At 50.7% G+C, this 18,803-nt stretch overlaps 1 protein-coding gene across 2 annotated transcripts in view; it reads right to left on the bottom strand.

Moving 5' to 3' along the window:
* The window catches only part of DNAJC5 (DnaJ heat shock protein family (Hsp40) member C5), a 30,897-nt gene extending 16,527 nt beyond the window's left edge, over positions 1 to 14,370 (bottom strand). Inside the window, exon 1 of one of the 2 annotated variants that reach the window (XR_002179648.3) lies at positions 14,173 to 14,370. The gene's annotated coding sequence lies outside the window, so the exon portion shown is untranslated. The remainder of the gene's footprint in view (positions 1 to 14,172) is intronic. The other variant, XM_019951253.3, reaches the window with a different exon arrangement.
* Positions 14,371 to 18,803: the final 4,433 nt, after the last annotated feature.

The raw sequence follows: 18,803 nt of genomic DNA, 5'->3' as shown, positions 1-18,803 counted from the left end.
CTGCACTGGGAGTGCAGAGTCTTATCCACTGAGCCACCAGCGAAGTCCCTTGGTTCTGTTTTAAATATTTTATATAATATTTGATACACAGAAAGGAAGATATGGCACATGTAAGTCATGATGCATCATGATAAAATAAACACCATGATCCCATCCTTCAATTTAAAAACTAGAAAATTACCAATAATTTTGAAACTTCCTGCATTCTCCCCATATACATTACCCTGAAGCAATGTTTATTACAATCCCTTGCTTAAAGAAATTTACCTCATATGTTTCTCCCTAAACACTATTTAGTTTTAATTTTTTCAGCTTAAAAAAATGGTCTTGGGCTTCCCTGGTGGCACAGTGGTTAAGAATCCACCTGTTGGGCTTCCCTGGTGGCACAGTGGTTGAGAGTCTGCCTGCCGATTCAGGGGACACGGGTTCGTGCCCCGGTCTGGGAAGATCCCACATGCCGCGGAGCGGCTGGGCCCGTGAGCCGTGGCCGCTGAGCCTGCACGTCCGGAGCCTGTGCTTCACGACGGGAGGGGCCACAGCAGTGAGAGGCCCGCGTATGGGGGGGGGGGGGCGGGCGGGGAGACTCCGCCTGCCAATGCACGGGTTTGAGCCCCAGTCCGGGAAGATCCCACATGCCACGGAGCAACTAAGCCCATGTGCCATAACTACTGAGCCTGCGCTCTAGAGCCCGCGAGCCACAACTACTGAAGCCCGTGCGCCTAGAGCCTGTGCTCTGCAACAAGAGAAGCCACAGCAATGAGAAGCCCGCGCACCGCAACGAAGAGTAGCCCCCCTTGCCACGATTAGAGAAAGCCCATGTGCAGCAATGAAGACCCAATGCATCCACAAGTAAATAAATAAATAAGACCTTGTTTAAAAAACAAATGGTCTTAACACTGTGTATGCAGCCTTCTGGGACTTGTTTTTTTTGGCCCGTGACTTGTTTTTGAAACTCAATATATTTCTAAGATTCTCCCAAATTGCTGGATATATCTATAATTCACTCATTCCTAGTACTGGACAAATTCCATTTTGGGAACAGGCCACAACTTGTCAATCCATTCTTCTACTGGAAGATGCCTGGTCATTCCCAGGTTTTGCTATTACTGGGGTCCTCTGAACCTTCTGAGCAATTCCCACCTACAGTTTCTCTAGGGCAGTGCCGGGCACGGGGTGATGCCCTGCCAGCTCAGGTTAGTGCTAAGGGCAGAAGTTGACAGCAAAACTTACCCAACTGTCAAAGCAATAGCAAATAAGCACAGGAGAAGATACTCAACATCTCTACCCATTTGGGAAATGCAACTTCAAACTACAATGAGATACCACTACATATGTATCAGAATGGCTTAAAAAATAAACAGACAACACCCAGTGGCTAGACCCGTACACTGCTGGTGGCACACCAAACGGGGCAGCCACTCTGGAAGAGAGCTGGAAGTTTCCTATAAAGTTAAAGACAGGCTTTCACGTGACCCAGCCATCCCGCTCCTGAGCATTTATTCAAGAGGAACGGGAATTAATGTTCACATGGAAAACCTGTACATGAATATTTATAATCGCTAAACCCAGAAACAACACATATGTCCCTGTGAAAGGATAACAAATTGGAAGGTGAACACAATGGAGCACCACTCGGCAGCAGAAAGGAACGAAGCGTCCATCACACAACGTGGAGGATTCTCAGTAACACTGGGCTGAGTGAGAGAGGCTGGCCGCAGAGGCTAGAAGCTCTATGATTCCATGTACGTGACATTCTTGAAAAGACAGCTCTACCTACAGAGAGCAGAACAGTGGATGCTGTGGGCGTGGGGGGTGGGTACGGATGAGCGTGTTCCACAGCCTGAGCAGGGTGATGGTTACACAAATCTCTATGTATTAAAACTCAAGAGAACCGTACATCAAAAAAAAAGGTCAATTTTACTGTATGTTTATTTTAAAAACGTAAAAAGAAAAAAATCTGGGCTTGCATTTTTTTGTTTTGTTTGCAACTTATTCTTCTAGCTAGTCATTTTCATTGTAGTTTACAAAAGTATCAGCCTGTGACACAATGGAAATGAAAACAAATAAAATCTGGTCCTTCACCACAAACAGATTAGGAAGAACTGTTGTAGGGTGTGTACCTACAAGTGGAACTTTAGGGTCCCAGAGAAGGGGCAGGCCAACCGCTACCCAGATGACCACACCCCACAATGATGGGCGCCCCCAGCCTTCCCGATTTCCCACCCATCTCTTTTCACTTATCATGAACACAAGTTCATACATTTTTCTATTGTGGTAAAAACTATAGGACTGACCACCTTAACCACTCCTACGTGTACACTTGGGTAGTGTTACCTATTTGCACATTATCATGCAACAGATCTCTCACTTTTTCTTTTTTTTTTTGGCCACACTGCACAGCATGCGGGATCTTAGTTCCCTGACCAGGGATTGAACCCGTGCCCCCTGCAGTGGAAGCGCGGAGTCCTAACCACTGGACTGCCAGGGAATTCCCTCTCACAATTTCATGTAACTGAATATATCAAATCTGTGTGAACGTATTTTTTCTCTTTTTTGTTCAATAAATCCTCTCCATCCCAAAATCCAAAGCGAATTCTCCTACACTTTATTCTAAAGTTTTGTCACCCACAGGTCATCCGCTCCATCTGGGGTTAACCTGGGCCCAGCATGAGACACAGACCAGCATCACTCATCTGAGCAATGCCAGCCCCGAAGTCCCAGACGCCCCCACAGCATGTCCAGTCTTCCCCTGGGACCTGCAGGTGCACTCTAACTTCCACAGGGGAGGATTATGGGTGGTGGTGAGGACTCTCTATCTGGTTCCATTCTGAGAGTACTTTATTCAAAAACCTCCAAAATTACCTGAGGCAGTCTCAAAAATTTTTACAAAAGCTACAAATTCTGTTACTTCTACACACATCATTAAATAATACTTAAAACAATCATATTTTAATACAAGCATCCATTACAAAGACAAGGTGGGTTTAAAAGCAATGAACAGAGACTCCCCTGGCGGTCCAGTGGTTAAGACTTCGCCTTCCAATGCAGAGGGTGTGGGTTCGATCCCTAGTCGGGGAGCTAAGATCCCACACGCCTCGGGACCATAAAACTAAAACATAAAAAAATAAATAAAATAAAAGCGATGAGCGGGTAATCCCATGAGCCACACCTCCTGGTGTGCAGACAGGTTTGCCCCCTGTGTCCCCTGGGGACAGGCCGTGGTGGGAAGGCCACACCAGGGCCTCTCACTGTCTCTGGGGATGCCCCTCCGAGATGCAGAGGTTTCCAGGGCTGCCATGGAGGTGCTCCAGCCTCCCTGCCCGCTGCTGGTCATCGCAGGAACGTGGCTGGACAGGCAGCCTTGAAAGCCGCTGTGTTGCCAGGGGTAGGAGGACAGAGTGCCCGGAGTAAAGAAAGTTCCAGGCCACAACGATAATACACCGTTATCATGGGTAGTCTGAAAATACGGAAGTTAAGAAAAAGGCTAATAATGTAAGAAAAAGGCTGTTAGGAACCTGGGGAGAGAGAGGCACTACTCTAGGAAGAAAACGTCATCAGAGCAGGGTCCAGGCTCTGTAAGGAACGTGGTTTCCACAAGTGGGAATAACGCAAACAAATTATGGATTTTCAGCAATAAACTTACAGACAAGCACCTTTATGTTTACAAAACACAATGTAAATTTCTCTCGACAGTGTAGAAGTAAAAGGACAAATGAAAGTCAGAGGAGGAGAAGGGAAGAAAGGAAGAAAGGCCGACCCCCTGCAGTTAGCGAGAGGACAACGCATGCTGCTGATGGCGCAGGACCAAGTCCTGTCACACAGGGGACAAGGGGTAAGCGCAGCTACGCTGGGACAGGAGGACAGAGACGCTGCTACGTCGGGTCAGGACAGAAGGAACAGGGGATCCGCCAGGTGATGGGTCGGGACACAGCCATAAGGTGCGATTCAGTGACCGTGAGCCAGCACCTCGGGGAGGGGATGGGGTGCAGCCCGGTGCGGGCACGGCTGCATAGCCTCCCACACTTGGGGCCTGGCCCCACAGAAGAAAAACTTCACTGAAAATAAAGATACTAAAGACAGAGTACAACTGGTGTTCCAAAGACAGCTGACCTCTCTCCTTTGAAGGAAGCGTCATTTAAAATCCATGATGAACCTTGGAAAAAGGACATTCAAGAAACAGCTGGGGGCGTGGGGGCTTCCCTGGTGGTCCAGTGGCTAAGACTCCGCGCTCCCAATGCAGGGGACCCAGGTTCAACCCCTGGTCAGGGAACTAGATCCCGCATGCATGCTGCAACTAAGACCCAGAGCAGCCAAATAAATAAATAAATATTAGGGGGAAAAAAAAAAAGAACCAGCTGGGTCTGGAGCACTTCACCCCCTCAGGAGGGCCAACTCCTACCGGTGCTGGGGACACACTCAGAACACGGTGGAAAACCAGTGGTTTGAATGCATGACTCCGAACTCATTATCTGTTCCAGAAGGAAAAGATTAATACACTGCAGAGTAGAAGGAAACGGCCACCAATGGCCTCCACAGACATATCTGAAGAATTATAAGCAAGAGTCAACAAACATGGAAGGGGTAAAAGGGACGATGCTGAGCCTCACAGTCGTCCGTTCCCTTTACTCCTGACTTAAAATGAATTCCAAACGTAAAGAATTCCTAAATTCTTCAGGAAAATAGAAGAACCCCTAAAGATGCCATCTTTCTTCCTTAATTCTAAGAAAAATAAAAAGCAACAGTGATGCCAAGCCTTAAGACAAAGAGAGAGCATTAGAGTCAAACGGATCCGTGTTTAAGAAGGGCTCCCCGCCAATCATCAAAGCACCAGAGAGAATGGGTCTAAACCCCAGGCAGACGGGCCAGCCTACCAAAGAACAGTAACTAAGTAGCACTTTCACCTAACAATAAGCACAATGCTTGGTCACAAAAAGAGCATGTATTCCAGTACTAAAGACACTGAACCCTCGGCCCTCACAGAGGGAGCACAAGGCTGACCAGCAAGGGCTCAGCAGACACCCCCGGGGCAGCTGAAAGGCCCCAGCATGGCCGCACCCTAAGCCCTTATGAGGTATAAACTGAGCGACTGCCCCAGTACCGGCCGAGCATTCAGTAAGGTCTATGGAATTAATTTTATCAGTAGTGACTTACGTCCTGAAACCAAATAAGGATTTTCTTTCATAAACTAATGCTTACATACAGTCAGTCAAAAGGAAAAGGTCAGAAGTTGAGCAAAACAACTCTAACTATGTGTCTGAATACAAGGAGAGTCAAAAAAAACACTGAACATTCTCAAAAGCCTGTGACTCAGAGCGGAGGCTGCCTGTGGCCCAATGTGGACGGGAGAGCCCCACTTCCGAGCCGGCCCTCCTGGTCCTGCCTGCCCAGCATCCCTGAGGTGCAAACAACAGGGCGACGCTGCCTCTGTGTAAAGCGCGCCTAAAACAAGCTGGAACCCTGACACCAGAACATGACCGACAGACACAGGTGACATTTCCATCATCACAGCACTGGGGCCAACAGGTACTCACCTATGCACAAGGCTGCAGAAAGGGATTCTAGGAAGACCAGTGCTATGGCCAAACATTTCCAGAAAACCTTAACATCTTCTCAAAGCTAAATGTGAAACTAGACAGTGGAAGGCAAAAGTATTTCTTATAAAAGTAATGAGCACGGGAGCTTTCTGGGTGTTGGTGTTCCAACCTCACAACCCCTACAACCTCAGGTACTGAAGTCACAGGCACCCTTCAACCCAGGCAGCCACCTGCCGCCCCTGGCCCTCCGCGGACCAGGCCTGCGGATCAGCAGATAGACTGGAGAACCGGAGGTATCTGTATCGTGACAGAAAGGGCGTAACGCTGACTGGCAACCAGGTGCAAGTCCACTCTCGTGAATGTTTACCAGGAAGGATTTCTTACTATCTAGAGACCATCACGACATTCAAATCCTCAACTTTGAATATCACATGAAAATACTTGTGAACAAAGTCACGGTCACACAGAAGCACGTAGGCTAAGAGACCTACTTAACGCTCCCGGGAGAGCCCACAGGCTCAGAGCAGTGCAGTGTGTGACACTGACAACCCAACGACCCACCAGCTTGGGGGCAGCTCCGCCCCCAGGGAGGGGACTGGACGCTCCAACTCCAGGATGAGCAGAAGCCTAAGATACACATAGCGGGTCGAAGTTCATCAAACGCAGCAGATGCAGCCACGACGTCTTCTGTGTCTCCAGCAGGAATGTGTCCCGAAACGCATCCACTGGAAACCGCGCTGCACTGGGACGCCCCAGCCAGGGCTGCCCCATGTGAAAGCCCTGGGGAGGGGGCCGCCAGGGTTCCCACTGCTGGACTGACTGCCTCTGATGAAGCAATGGACCCTGCAACGATGACCAAAACCAACCATTCTAGTACTAAATCAAGTATGAGCTGCACGAATTACCCCAGGACGAGCCAAGTGTAGAGCGACGCCTGATGTCAGAAGCGTGTCAAGACACACGCATTGCACATGCTATCACAGCTGTACTGGTGACAGAACTTACGATTACTGCTGTAGTTTTACCAGCATGGTGCCTACGACCTCGGGAGTGCTTGCCATGTGCAGGCACTTAGGGGCACGCATGCTCCGGACCAAGAAGCCTGTGGGGCAGGTGCCCAGCCCAGGGGGTGATACCTGGCTGGGCTGGAGCCTGGCTCTGCGACACATGGGCTCAGTGACCTGGGCAGTTACTCAACAGCTTCATGTCCTCTTCGTCCAGTGGGGCTGCAGACAGCCTGGCACAGTGTGTCCGTGATCGAGTCGTGTGAAATGTAGAGAACAGTGCCGGGTACAAGATTTACACGAGCCGTTACTGTTACTGCCTCCAACTTGCAGATGAGAAGACTAAGGCCCAGAAACGGGCTCATCTGGAGGCCTCTGTGCCAGGGGTCAGCAGGACTGGGATGCAGGTTCACACCTGACTCCAAGTGCTGTACAATTCGACAGATTCTCGGTAACCATGTCACAAAGCGGAGTAATTTTTCCCTGCCCTGAGCACAAATAACTTATTTTCTTGTACTAACCTACAAGCCTTATCTAAATAAGGTACTGTATTAACCCTTTACTGTGTTTTTAAACTAAAATATATACACATACAAAGTTTATAATGGTGAATAAAAGTTATGTAGGTTATACTTTATTTGACTCTCAGCTTGAACACTAATATTAATTATTGTTGCATACATTTTAGATGTAAAATCCGTACTTCACTGATTTGCCTTATTGTCGTTTGCCTTTTAAAAATATAGGAAAAGTCCTGTCTTCAAGGCTTTACAGGGCAGGCATCTAATCAGGTAAGGCTGTACCGAGCTGCTGCTCACTGAAACACGCTCTGCCCCTGTGACCAAAGAGGCGAGATGTTCGTAAGCTGGATGGGCATTCTGGGGTGAGGAAAGGACAAAGACCCCTGCCCACTCCAGGGAGCAGCAGGGGGGTCTGATGAAGTGACAGGTCTGCCTCACGACACTGCGACTCTGTGAGCAGTTTAAGGAATGCCACAAGTAAAAGGTAGATCACAGACACTTATGAAGGTTTGCACAGCTCCCCCAGAGGAGAGCAAGTCCAAGAGTGCCCCTAACGCCTACGTGCACTGCAGTCCACCAGCCTGAGTGAGGATGAGATGGTGTTAGGAGCTGGCTGGACAGGCTGGCCTACTCGGCCACCAGGACAGCCCCTTCAGATAATGGGTTACAGTTACCCTTGTCACGAATCAATTTTTATAAAAGAAAGGACAGGGGCAGGTGAAACAAGTGTGGGAGTCACGTGGATACTACACACCAGGGAGAAGGATGCTGTTGGTAACAGTCAGTTAGGGTCACCCAACCAGGCAGGATGATGCAAGAGAAAACGTCACCAACAGAAACAGCATTTTAAGAGGTAAATTCCGTGTTGTCATTTTAAGGTGTGTGACAGCATTACTTGTGCTTATTCTTCAATACCACACTTTCATACCAGAGAAAATATCCACACGATTGGATAACAGCTACCTTGCACGGCTGTCGGCTGTCCTGGGGATTACGGCGGATGCGTATTTAGCAACCCTGGCCTGCTCGCAAGCAGACTGCTTCAGAGGGTTTGCCGTAGGGGGAGGGGAGGCATCCTCTAAGCGAATTTTAGAAGAAAACAAACTGTTTCCAACAGACAACTATGCTTCGACAAGTTAAGAAATACTTCATAGACAATCCTTAAATTGTAGACGTTCTAGTTTCATCTCAAAATGAAACTGGGCCATTAAATTGCGTTAAAATATTTCAGCTTTACTTGTGATGAGCCTCATGATTCGAAGTATGAGGTAAATACAGTCCAGTAAAAACTGTTACCCAGAATACAACTTCTTTTTCAATTAAAAAAAAACCAAAAAACCAGATGTGGCCTGGTCTCACGCATCTTAAAAAGCCTATTTATCACTAAATTATCACTCTTTATTTCTTAACTTACTTAAAATTCTTATTTTAAAGGACACAGCAAAATTTATTGCAACTGGCTGAAAAAAATCTCACATTTTATTATCAAACCCTACAGCAGTAGCTAAATTAGCAGCAAAATATAAAGTGTCAAAATCCTGTGTAGGTGAAGAAGAAAAGACACACACTGCCGGAGGAAATACAAATTTAGCAATATATGGCAAAAATAATCAAGTCTGTATTCTCTGACCTAGAATTTTTCATTATTTATCTTAGAGAAACCCTCTCACAGTTAAAGACACTCCTTTTCAGTCAAGGAAGATTCACTGAGACCACCTAACTACAAACCAAACATCTGCTGTGCTAATCCCTTCCAATAACAGAAGGAAAAAACTAAAAGCCAGGCAGTGGCACATGCTCCCTCTGCAGAGCCCCGTCCAGCTCAGTCGGGGCTGTGACGCGGAGCCTATGGTCTTGGACCCCCAGCGCCCGAATTCATTGCCTCTGAAGCACCACAGGGCCAGACAGTACAGGATAACTCAGTTCTGATGGCTTCACTATAACACATTTCACTCCACCCAGTGAAAAGAACAGAGATGAAGGGCAGAGAGAGCTCTCTAAGAAAGGGGCTGGCCATCCCAGAGATAGCCAGGGCGGGGCTCAGCCGGCAGGGTAGCAAGTCAGCATTCCAATCCTCTGACTTGCAGGCTTGCATCTTTATAACCAACTGGCACAGAATTCCTCAGAACACAGCAATGGAGACGCCAAATGACTGCACATTTCACCGTGTACACCGCCATGTTTTCTGGTGTTACATGTTCAGTGCAGAGAAATTAAAAGCACAATAAAATTATAAGTAATTCGGAGCTTCCCTGGTGGTGCAGTGGTTAAGAATCCGCCTGCCAATGCAGGGGACACAGGCTCGATCCCTGGCCCGGGAAGATCCCACATGCCGTGGAGCAACTAAGCCTGTGCGCCACAACTACTGAGCCTGCGCTCACAACTACTGAAGCCCATGCGCCTAGAGCCCGTGCTCTGCAACGAGAGAAGCCATGACAATGAGAAGCCCACACACTGCAAAGAAGAGTAGCCTCAGCTCACTGCAACCAGAGAAAGCCTGCGCACAGCAATGAAGACCCAATACAGCCAAAAATAAAAAAATATATATTAAATTATAAGTAACTCATGATGATGAACGAGGTTCATTTACACTCATACATTCTAGAAATATTCACTGATCACTCACAATGTATCACAAAATTTGAAAATATTAGTCGGGTTTAATGTCAGGAAAAAAAGACTACGGTTTCTGCCACAGAACTAAGTTCTAAAAACCAGTGCTGTAGATACACCTACAATGGAGTATGATTTTGGAGGGAAGTGGACCTTCGATGTATACGGACAACCCTTGAAAAGCAAACCACTTACGAAGGCATTTTCAGTGACACCCACTGAATGCATGGTCTCACTACACCCTCTCTCTTTGGAGAATGAGATTCTGTACTTCTTTTCTGCAATTTCAATGTGACCTACCAATATGTTTGCAAAACTCTTAGAATTTAAAACAACTCTTACCTGCTAAAGACCAAAACCTATTAAATGTCTGCAAGTACTAATAACCAAGAGAACATACCATTTCACCCATACAACGGCCTCTAACAAAATTAATGCAAAGACAACGAAAGACAAAATCAAAAGTAAGAATTGTTTGGTGATCTAATCCTTAAATCCTCTGGGTTGAATTTCGAGTGACCAATAACAGGCTGCTGTTAATCCTCTTCAGGGGATGTCACTACCTGAGCACTGGCCTTGCTATCAGCACAGTAAAAGCATCAACAGTTCTCTCTCTCTTTTTTTTTTTTTTTTGGCTGCACTGCGCGGCACGTGGGATCTTAGATCCCCCGACCAGGGATCAAACCCACGCCCCCTGCACTGGAAGCTTGGAGTTTTAACCACTGGGGCACCAGGGAAGTCCCAACAGTTCCTTCTCTTAAATGAGGGATAGCATTTTCATAAAATATGACTACTGTCATTTTTCAGCATCTTTGTCACTTAAACTTAGGAAGCAGTTGATGACATACCTTCCCACTTACCATCTCCTGTACTCCCCCAACAGGCAGTAAGGGCAGGTACCATGACCCTCATCTTAGTGGGGCCCCATCATGTGAGCCCGAGTCTCGTCCTCTCTCAGGAAGGAAAGTCTAGTACAGATTCTGCTGACACACAGACAGGGAAGGACTGTGACAGAGCAGGAGATGAGTCTGCAGCTGAAGAATGCTCTGATCTGACCGTCCAATAAGAACATAAAAACAAGCCCCATTTGGGGAGCACTGCAGTTTTAACTACTGCATGGGGAGCACCGTCAAGAGCCAACAGTCTCCTGTCCACCTCCTGGGCAAGAGGAGGCCGTCACCTTCCACACCTGTCCCCTGAAGACACAGGGTCTGTTTCCTTACTGGGAAACTGGCTGCCCTCTGGCTGAGACATATGGTTTGCCTACAGCACTGTATGCTCCAAACCTGGTACAAAGTACTTTAGAAAAGAGTAAAGGAATTTTTCAAGGGTGATTATATCTGTGTCTATCATGCCATTTTGGGGCTTCCCTGGCGGTCCAGTGGGTAAGACTCTAGGCCTCCACTGCAGGGAGCCCAGGGTTCAATCCCTAGTTGGGGAGCTAAGATCCCACATGCTGTGCAGTGTGGTCAAAAAAAAAAGAAAAAGAATCATTTGTAAATCAATTATACCCCAATAAAAATGTTTTTAAAAAATCATGCTCATTTTATTTCCTGACTTTAAAAGCAAAGTCCCACCTTAAATAAAATTCCACCTCGTCTCCTTACTCCAGCCTCCCAGCCTCAATTTTAGTCATTCATCCCACACCTACTGAGCATCTTCTCCAGCCCAGGACCAAGGCAAGCACGTCACACCTGGGCTCTGAGATGCACGGTCAGCAGCAGCCTGCTAGGGATTCTGCCTGGTGGTGTCAGGTCGGTCAGCACAGGAACCAGTGCAGAGGCCTGGCCTCAAGTTCCAGGTCTGAGACTGAGCAAAAAGCACACGTCTCCAGGGTAGCTCAGCACTGAGCACAGAGCCATCCTTCCTCCACGAGTGAGGGGGACTCAAGAACACAAAGGGCCAAGAAACATGCAGTATCTGTTCAGTCCCAGCACCACGTTAATACAATGAAAAACCAAGAACATAAATTCACTCTGAGTGAAGGTTCTGGAAATGACTTGAGTCCTTCAGTCACACATCAGGATTCAGAGCAGGCCTCAGAACAGCTCACTTTCACGTGGTTCCAACAGATTACTCCACCTCACCCATTTAATCGACAAATGTCGGGACTTCCCAGGTGGTCCAGTGGTTAAGAATCGGTCTTGCAATGCAGGGGACGCCGGTTCGATCCCTGGTCAGGGAACTATGATCCCACGTGCCGCGGGGCAACTAAGCCTGCGTGCCACAACCAGAGACCGCGTGTGCCGCAACTATAGAGCCCACGCGCTCTGGAGCCTGCGCGCCACAACTAGAGAGAAGACGGAACACCGCAACGAAGAGCCTGCATGCCGCAACTGAGACCCGATGCAACAAACAAACAAATAAATAAATTTATAAACAAAACATAACAAATGTCACTGAGTATTTGGGACTAGCATGTGGGTTTTACTTTCTGGGGGGTTAATCAAAGACAAAATTTCTAAAAGCATTATTACCAATGGTAGAACTGACAAAAAACTTTTTATTTTGCACTAACTATATACTAAAAGTTGCAAAAAGATTTACAGGGAGATCCTAGTACCTTTCTGATCTTCCTCTTAACTGGCTGTCCTTTCCCAAAGGGGAGGTGACTTGCCACACACCTCCCTCAGAACCCAGCCACAGTGCTCAGTACTCAGCCACAATGACTTTCCAGTGACACGGTCACTGTATTGCAGAGCTGCTACTACAATCATCACTTCCATTCATTCCAACAGTATTTCCTGGACACGCAGTACGTGCCAGCCACCGTTCTTTGCACAAAACAGCCTCCCTGTGGACTTCACCTCACAGTAAAACATTAAGTATAATAAATATATTAAACAGGACATTAGAAGAATGAAGTGCTGTGGGAAAACTAAGCAGGAAAGGGAGACAGGAAACAGGAAGTGGCGAGCTGAAATTCCAGGTAAAGCTGTAAGGGAAGTCCTGCCCTCCCGGAGCCTAAGGGTGAGGGCGCCAGTGATCTGGGTAGAGCCAGGGACGGAGCACAGGAGTCTGTTAAGAGCCTGGCAAAGAGGCCACTGTGGCGAGGGGCCCGCAGAGTGAGTCAGGGAGCCAGGGATAGGGAGACTGGTCACAGAGGATGGGGGTGGCCTGACAGGCATCCCTGCCCCGCAAGGGTCCCCATCCGAGGCCACACTGGTTCCGTAGCTGAGATCCCCCAGCAAGGCCTTGTCTCCTCCACGTGCCTCTCTAGTGTCTGCTCACCGGGACAACCCCTGGCTGCTCTGACTTCACCAGGGCCAAGGGGGCCAGGCATGGGGGTCCTGCAACACGTGTGCCTCTCAGAGCCCCGTGCTGCTGGAAGCACCTGCCACTCAGCCCCTGGCTTGGCCACGTGCCATCAGAGATGCCCCAAGTCCCGCAACCCTGACACAGGTGGAAGGAGAGCTGCACGCTCTCAGGAAGTTTCTGAAAGCCCGTAAGTCCTGCCTCACAATTTCATCTCTCAAAGTCTGACAGGCACCTCGATCCTGAAACTCAGCACCACGTTTAACAAGAGAGAAGCAAATAAACGAACACAAAATCTCAGAAGCTTTGACTGGAGTTCTGCCTTCAGGCAACCAGATTTAAGACGGGGCAGTATAACTGTCGATGTCAGCAAGGTAGTTTTTAAACAGACAACTAGTAAGGACAAAGGTGTCCAGGACAGCACCTCTCAGTCTATGACCCCTATCACACCTAAACCTGAAAACCAAAACAGAAACTTTTGCTTCTTTTCCTGCAGAGCAAAACAGAGCGAATTTTGAGAACTCATCTCTTAGGCACATGAAAAAGCGAGTCCCTGATCCAGCCGCTCAACACAAACAAGTTCGAACCCACGGGAATGAGTTCCTAACCCTCTCTCGGTAAGACTACAACACAAGGCACTGCTTCAGATGTCCTCGCGAGCAGAGAAAACATTTTTTTCTTACAAACCAGATGATTTTCACCCGCGAGATTAATCTACAGCGCGTCAAGGAACAAAGCTAAATTCCGCGAGCTATAAGCGTAATGACCCAGGCACAGGTTACGTGGCTGCTGGACCGGCGGCGCCCCTCTTTTCGGCCCTCAGGACCGCAAAGACCCTCCCCGGGGCGGGGGCGCCCCGCGCAGACCCCGGCCCCCGAGCGCGAGCTGCGCTGGGGTGGGGGGTGGGGGCCCTGGCTGCCGCACGTCGGGTCTCTGGCCGCCCCCAAGCGCGGGCCCGGTGGCCCGACCGCGGCGCACGGCCTGGGCCTTCCCGCCGCTCCTCCGGCCGCGCCGCCGCCCCCGGTCCCGAGGGGGGAAGGAAGGGGGAGGGAGGGTCGTCGCCATTTCCGCCTCCTGGCGCGCGGCCCCGCCACCCCGCGCCGTGCCACCCTGCACCCCCTCACCCCACCCCCCGTCACCCTCATCTCGCGCCCCGCCCCCGCCTCCTCATTCCGCTCTCGTCACCCCGAACCCCCGCCCGCCCGCCCGGCCTGACGCGAGGCCACCGGCCCGCCGCGAGCTCACCTGTCCGCCTGCCCGCCCGCCCGCCGGCTCCGCTCCTCCCTGCGCGGCGCTGCTGGGCAGCCGGCCGACGCGCTCCTCAGCCGGGGCTGCGCCTCGGGACTCGGCGGCGGCGGCGGCAGCGGAGACGGCGATGGGGGCAGTGGCAGAGGGCGCGGGAGCAGCACCGGCAGAGGCGGCGGGGGCGCGCACGCTCACGCACGCTCACGCACGCACCCGCACCGGCGCGCGCGCTCCCGGGAGGACGTGGGCGCCGGCGGGTCGGAGCCGCGGGAGGGGCAGGCCGAGCGTGCGCCCAAAGGGCTGGGCGAAGGCTCCGCCCACTAGTGGGGCGGAGCCCCGAGTGACAGCCCACGGGCGGGGCCCCGGGAGCTGTGGGCGGAGCTCGCACCGCGGAGTCGGAAGCGTCCACCGCCCCGCAGGGGCGGGGCCGAGCGCGGGGGCGGGGCCTGTTCATCAGAGCGTCAGGTGCTCTCCGGTGGGCCGGCAGGTGCTGCGGCCAGCCGCCCTGAAGAGGTGCGGGGACTTGTCTTGCAGCTGAGTTTGCCCCGCGCTTTACGTAAGATTGAGAACGCATAATTGTTCTCGTCAAAGAACGGGAGAGGGAGCTGGTGGGAGATGACCAGGAGGCCGGCGGCCCCTGAGCCACTGTTTGGGACTGACGTTTGCTCATCCGTGTAGCGCAGAGATGCGACTTCCTGCCTTCCTGCCCAATCACCGAAGTGCCGCCGCCATTGTCCGGGCCCTCCCAGAACCACCTACAATGTCTTGAAAGGGCAGTTGAACCAACTTCCACTCACTTCCCTCCCTGTCCAGGTACAACCACTGCTCATCTCACTGACCCCCTGAGGGAGGGGAGACCTGCTCGTTACCCTTCCCTATCCCTTCTCATGACAGAAACAGTCCCACCATTTACTGAGTGCCTGCCCTGTGCCTGGTACACCGGCATGTGCCAGTGTCCATCCTAGAAGCCATCCAGCAGATTTTCTGGCCAGCCTCCCCGCTTCCATGCTTGCCCACTGGCCATCTTCCACTCAGCGGAGTCATATTCTTAACACAGAAACTTTATGACAGCCAAGTCTCCCTAAACACGTTGAGTAAAATCCAAACTCTTTGCCAACAAGCTCCAGCCCCGTCTACCTCTGCCCTCTTACACCTCTCTGCTAGCATGCCGGCCTTGAACTGCCCAGTTTGTCCGAGGCTCAGGGCCTGTAAGTGGCAGAGAGCTCAGGAAGTCGCCTGGCGGCCATTAAATTGTGCAACATCAAGCAGGCACGAAAAGGCCTTTGAAAACCAAGAAACAGAAGGGCCAGATTAGTGTCTGTTGATTCAAAAGGATTAAAGATCCCGGGCCAGAATCACAGGAGTGAGAGAACCAAATGAACCCGGTACCAATTTCAGAATGAAGCTGTGTTGGGCACTGCAAGAATGAATGAAGCAGGCCTTAGTGAGTCCCTCCTTGACCTACTAGTTCCACTTTAGGGATATTCTTTCTAAGAAAATGTTCCCCAATACAGAAAAAGTTGTATGCACCAAGCTGCTCTTGATGGTGTTATTTGTAATAGTGAAAATGGAAACCTGCACAACTGTACAAATAAGCACATTCAAATGGAAAAATATAGTTATAAGATGTATACGAAGGTTACCTAATAGCACTGAAAATTTTTGTGATAGCTCCTGAAAGTAAAATGAGCAAAATGCACGATATATATTAGAAGTACAGGGCTTCCCTGGTGGCGCAGTGGTTGAGAGTCCGCCTGCCGATGCAGGGGACACGGGTTCGTGCCCTGGTCCGGGAAGATCCCACATGCCGTGGAGGGGCTGGGCCCGTGAGCCATGGCTGCTGAGCCTGCGCGTCCGGAGCCTGTGCTCCGCAACGGGAGAGGCCACAACGGTGAGAGGGGCATATACCGGTTAAAAAAAAAAAAGAGAGAGAAGTACATTATTACAAATATGTCTATAAACAAACAAGCCAACCTGTTTGGAGAAAATATGAGGAAGAATACTGTCAAATATGGACAGTGGCTGCAGTCCGGCCCTGTGCTTTGCAGACCCTTCAGTTGGGCCAGGTGGATGCCTTTATCCTCACCTTGAGAGGAAACTGAGACTTCAGGGAAGCAGGTGCCATGGCTGCCCTCCAATGCCAGCCCCACCACTTGCTACAGTCCTTCAGGCTCTCAAAGCTTATCTCACGGGTCCGTTATTTAGGGGGAACACCTGAGGGCTAGGTCCATGTCAGGGTCATCCTTGTACCCCAGAACAAGAGCCTAGCAAACTCTTACCCACAGGCATTTAAGTACTGAGTAAGTGAAGACCACATGGAACCCATTTCCGTCGTCAATGGAGTAAATGCTGACTGGGGGCAGCGGTGGTGCTTTCTCCACTTGGCGCCGCCTCATGTTGCGTTGCACTGCCGGGCTGGGGCGTTTGTCTCACACAATTCGAAGCCATTAACTTTCCCTGCTCTTGCATCTCAGGCAAGCCGTGCCCTCTGACCCCAAAGGACGTCCGATGCTCCCAGTGAAGGGACTTCCCACTGGGCACACCCAATACAGCAGGAATGGACACATGTGAAGCACCAGGGCAGTGCAGAGCGAGGCTCTCCCCAGAACAGTTTTGGGGGTGGTGCGGCTAGCACTCCAGGGCACAGCGTTAAGAAGGAAAAGCAGAGTGCAGGAAGTTGTAAGCCATCTTTTCAGTAAGAACGGGAAGGGAATGAGAATACACATTCGTAGTTGCTCGGTTTTGCATGAAGAAAGCACTGGGAGGGTGAAGAGTCATCGTACAGGGCAGGTGGGGGGTGTACAGGGAACAGGCGCATTTGAGCGGGCCTCACACCCAGTATTGACTTTTGAATCCTGTACACAGAGGACCTTAAGACACTTAGCAGAGAAGTCCTCTCCACAGCACCCCTGCACTCCACCCCCAGGTCCCTGCTCCCCACTCTGCACCACCTGAGCTCACCCCCCCCCCGCCTCATTCCTCCAGGACTTGTCTACCCGTGGTCGGCACCTTCACGTGGTGCCCCAGCAGAGTGGGGCCACGAGGACGGGAAGATGGCCGCACACTGTTGGCCCAAGGAACGGGACCCTCTTCTTCCCAAGGTCCGCCCCCCTCTCAGCGAGCCCCTCCACCCACCCACCCAGCCGAAGACACGGGTGCCCTTCCTGCACCACAGCTGTTACAGCTGCAGCCGGACGACCTCAGGAGTTCAAGCAGCTCTCACGCCAGGCCCGAGCGCTTCAGTGGGGTGGATCCTGGCTGGCCGGACACCCTCTTGCTGCAGTGCCCACCTGCATGGCTCCGGCAGCTCAGCCCAGACTCGACTGTAACCTGGCCGGCTCCTCCCCACGGTCCATACCCCTTCCCCAGAGACCCCACAGCTTTGTCACCAACACACCCTCTCATGGCACTGAAGATCTAGAATTTGTATTTGAGACCATCTATTTCCTGCCTGCCTCTCCCTAGGGTGCAGGGATCCTGCCTGTCGGTTACTTTGCCACTCTTTCGCCACCTTCCTGAATGAAGTAAGATACACCACACAAGCTTAAGTGGGTTTTCCCCCAAAGGAATGCTTTATTGACAAATCACCCGTTATCTACTTTAAGGAAAAGATAAATCAGTTATTACACCTGCATCCTGCCTTCCCATCACACCCCATCTGAGAGATTCCAACCCTGGGGAAGGAGCACAGAGCAGCGTTCCTCCCAAGGCACGAGTGTGGACGGCAGCCACCCCCCACCCCCCAGTGTGTCTGAAGTGACCAGCAGACACTCAGGTACCAGACAGCACATCACAGTCGACCAGAGTAGACACTGAGCTGACGGCTCCTTCCCTTCAAGAGTGCACAGATGCCGGCGAGGTCTCTGCCCGCTAAGAGCCTGTAAGGCACAGAGCGCCCCTCCAGGTGCGCCAGACGTGGGGCCCTGGGTGAGAGGCTGCTGGGCTGTGGCAGCATCGGAGCAGAAAGAGATCTCTGTAGCTCCTGAGAAAAGGCAACAGCAGAGTCCCAGCTGACCCGACGCCCTGGCCCTGACCTACCTGCAGGGTCTGCCTGTTGCTTGCTGGCCCTGGCGTGTGCCACACACCCAGGTTGGAGCCGCTGATGGGTGACGTGCCAGCCAGGCCCAGCCTGTACAGGGGCAGCGCCAGCTCTCTGTGAAGGTGCTGGTCTTTCTTTCTCCCACCCCCACCAGCCAGTGGGAGCTGCCCCGGTCACTGAGAGGAGCGAGAAGCCAGTTTTCTATACGGGGATGGAACGCACTCGTGAAATAAAACACACCACTGGCACAGAGGTGCTGCCCCTCGGCTGGATGCAGGATTTTACACAGCGCTCAAAATCCACTAAGGAACCCTCGTTTATACATACAAAAACATTATAAACAAATAAAACATAAGGCAGTATAAGGCGTGCACTTCAGCTTGAGTCCAAAGGAATAACATTCTCTCACTGGGAGGCTAAAGCTGCTTTGCGTAGTTTTACTTTCTGAAAAACCCACTGCTTTTAAAAAATAAAGAATTTGCTTTTCTTAAAGCTAGATCATTAGTGTAATGGTTAGGCATCTGCTGCTACTCAGCCTTCTGGAAGCTCTCAGAAAATGGGGAGTTTTCCTGTTTGGCATTTTGAAATAAAA

The sequence above is a fragment of the Tursiops truncatus genome, chromosome 15 (genome assembly GCF_011762595.2).
Source record: "Tursiops truncatus isolate mTurTru1 chromosome 15, mTurTru1.mat.Y, whole genome shotgun sequence".
Lineage (NCBI taxonomy): Eukaryota > Metazoa > Chordata > Mammalia > Artiodactyla > Delphinidae > Tursiops > Tursiops truncatus.
This window is presented reverse-complemented; position numbering and strand designations above follow the sequence as displayed.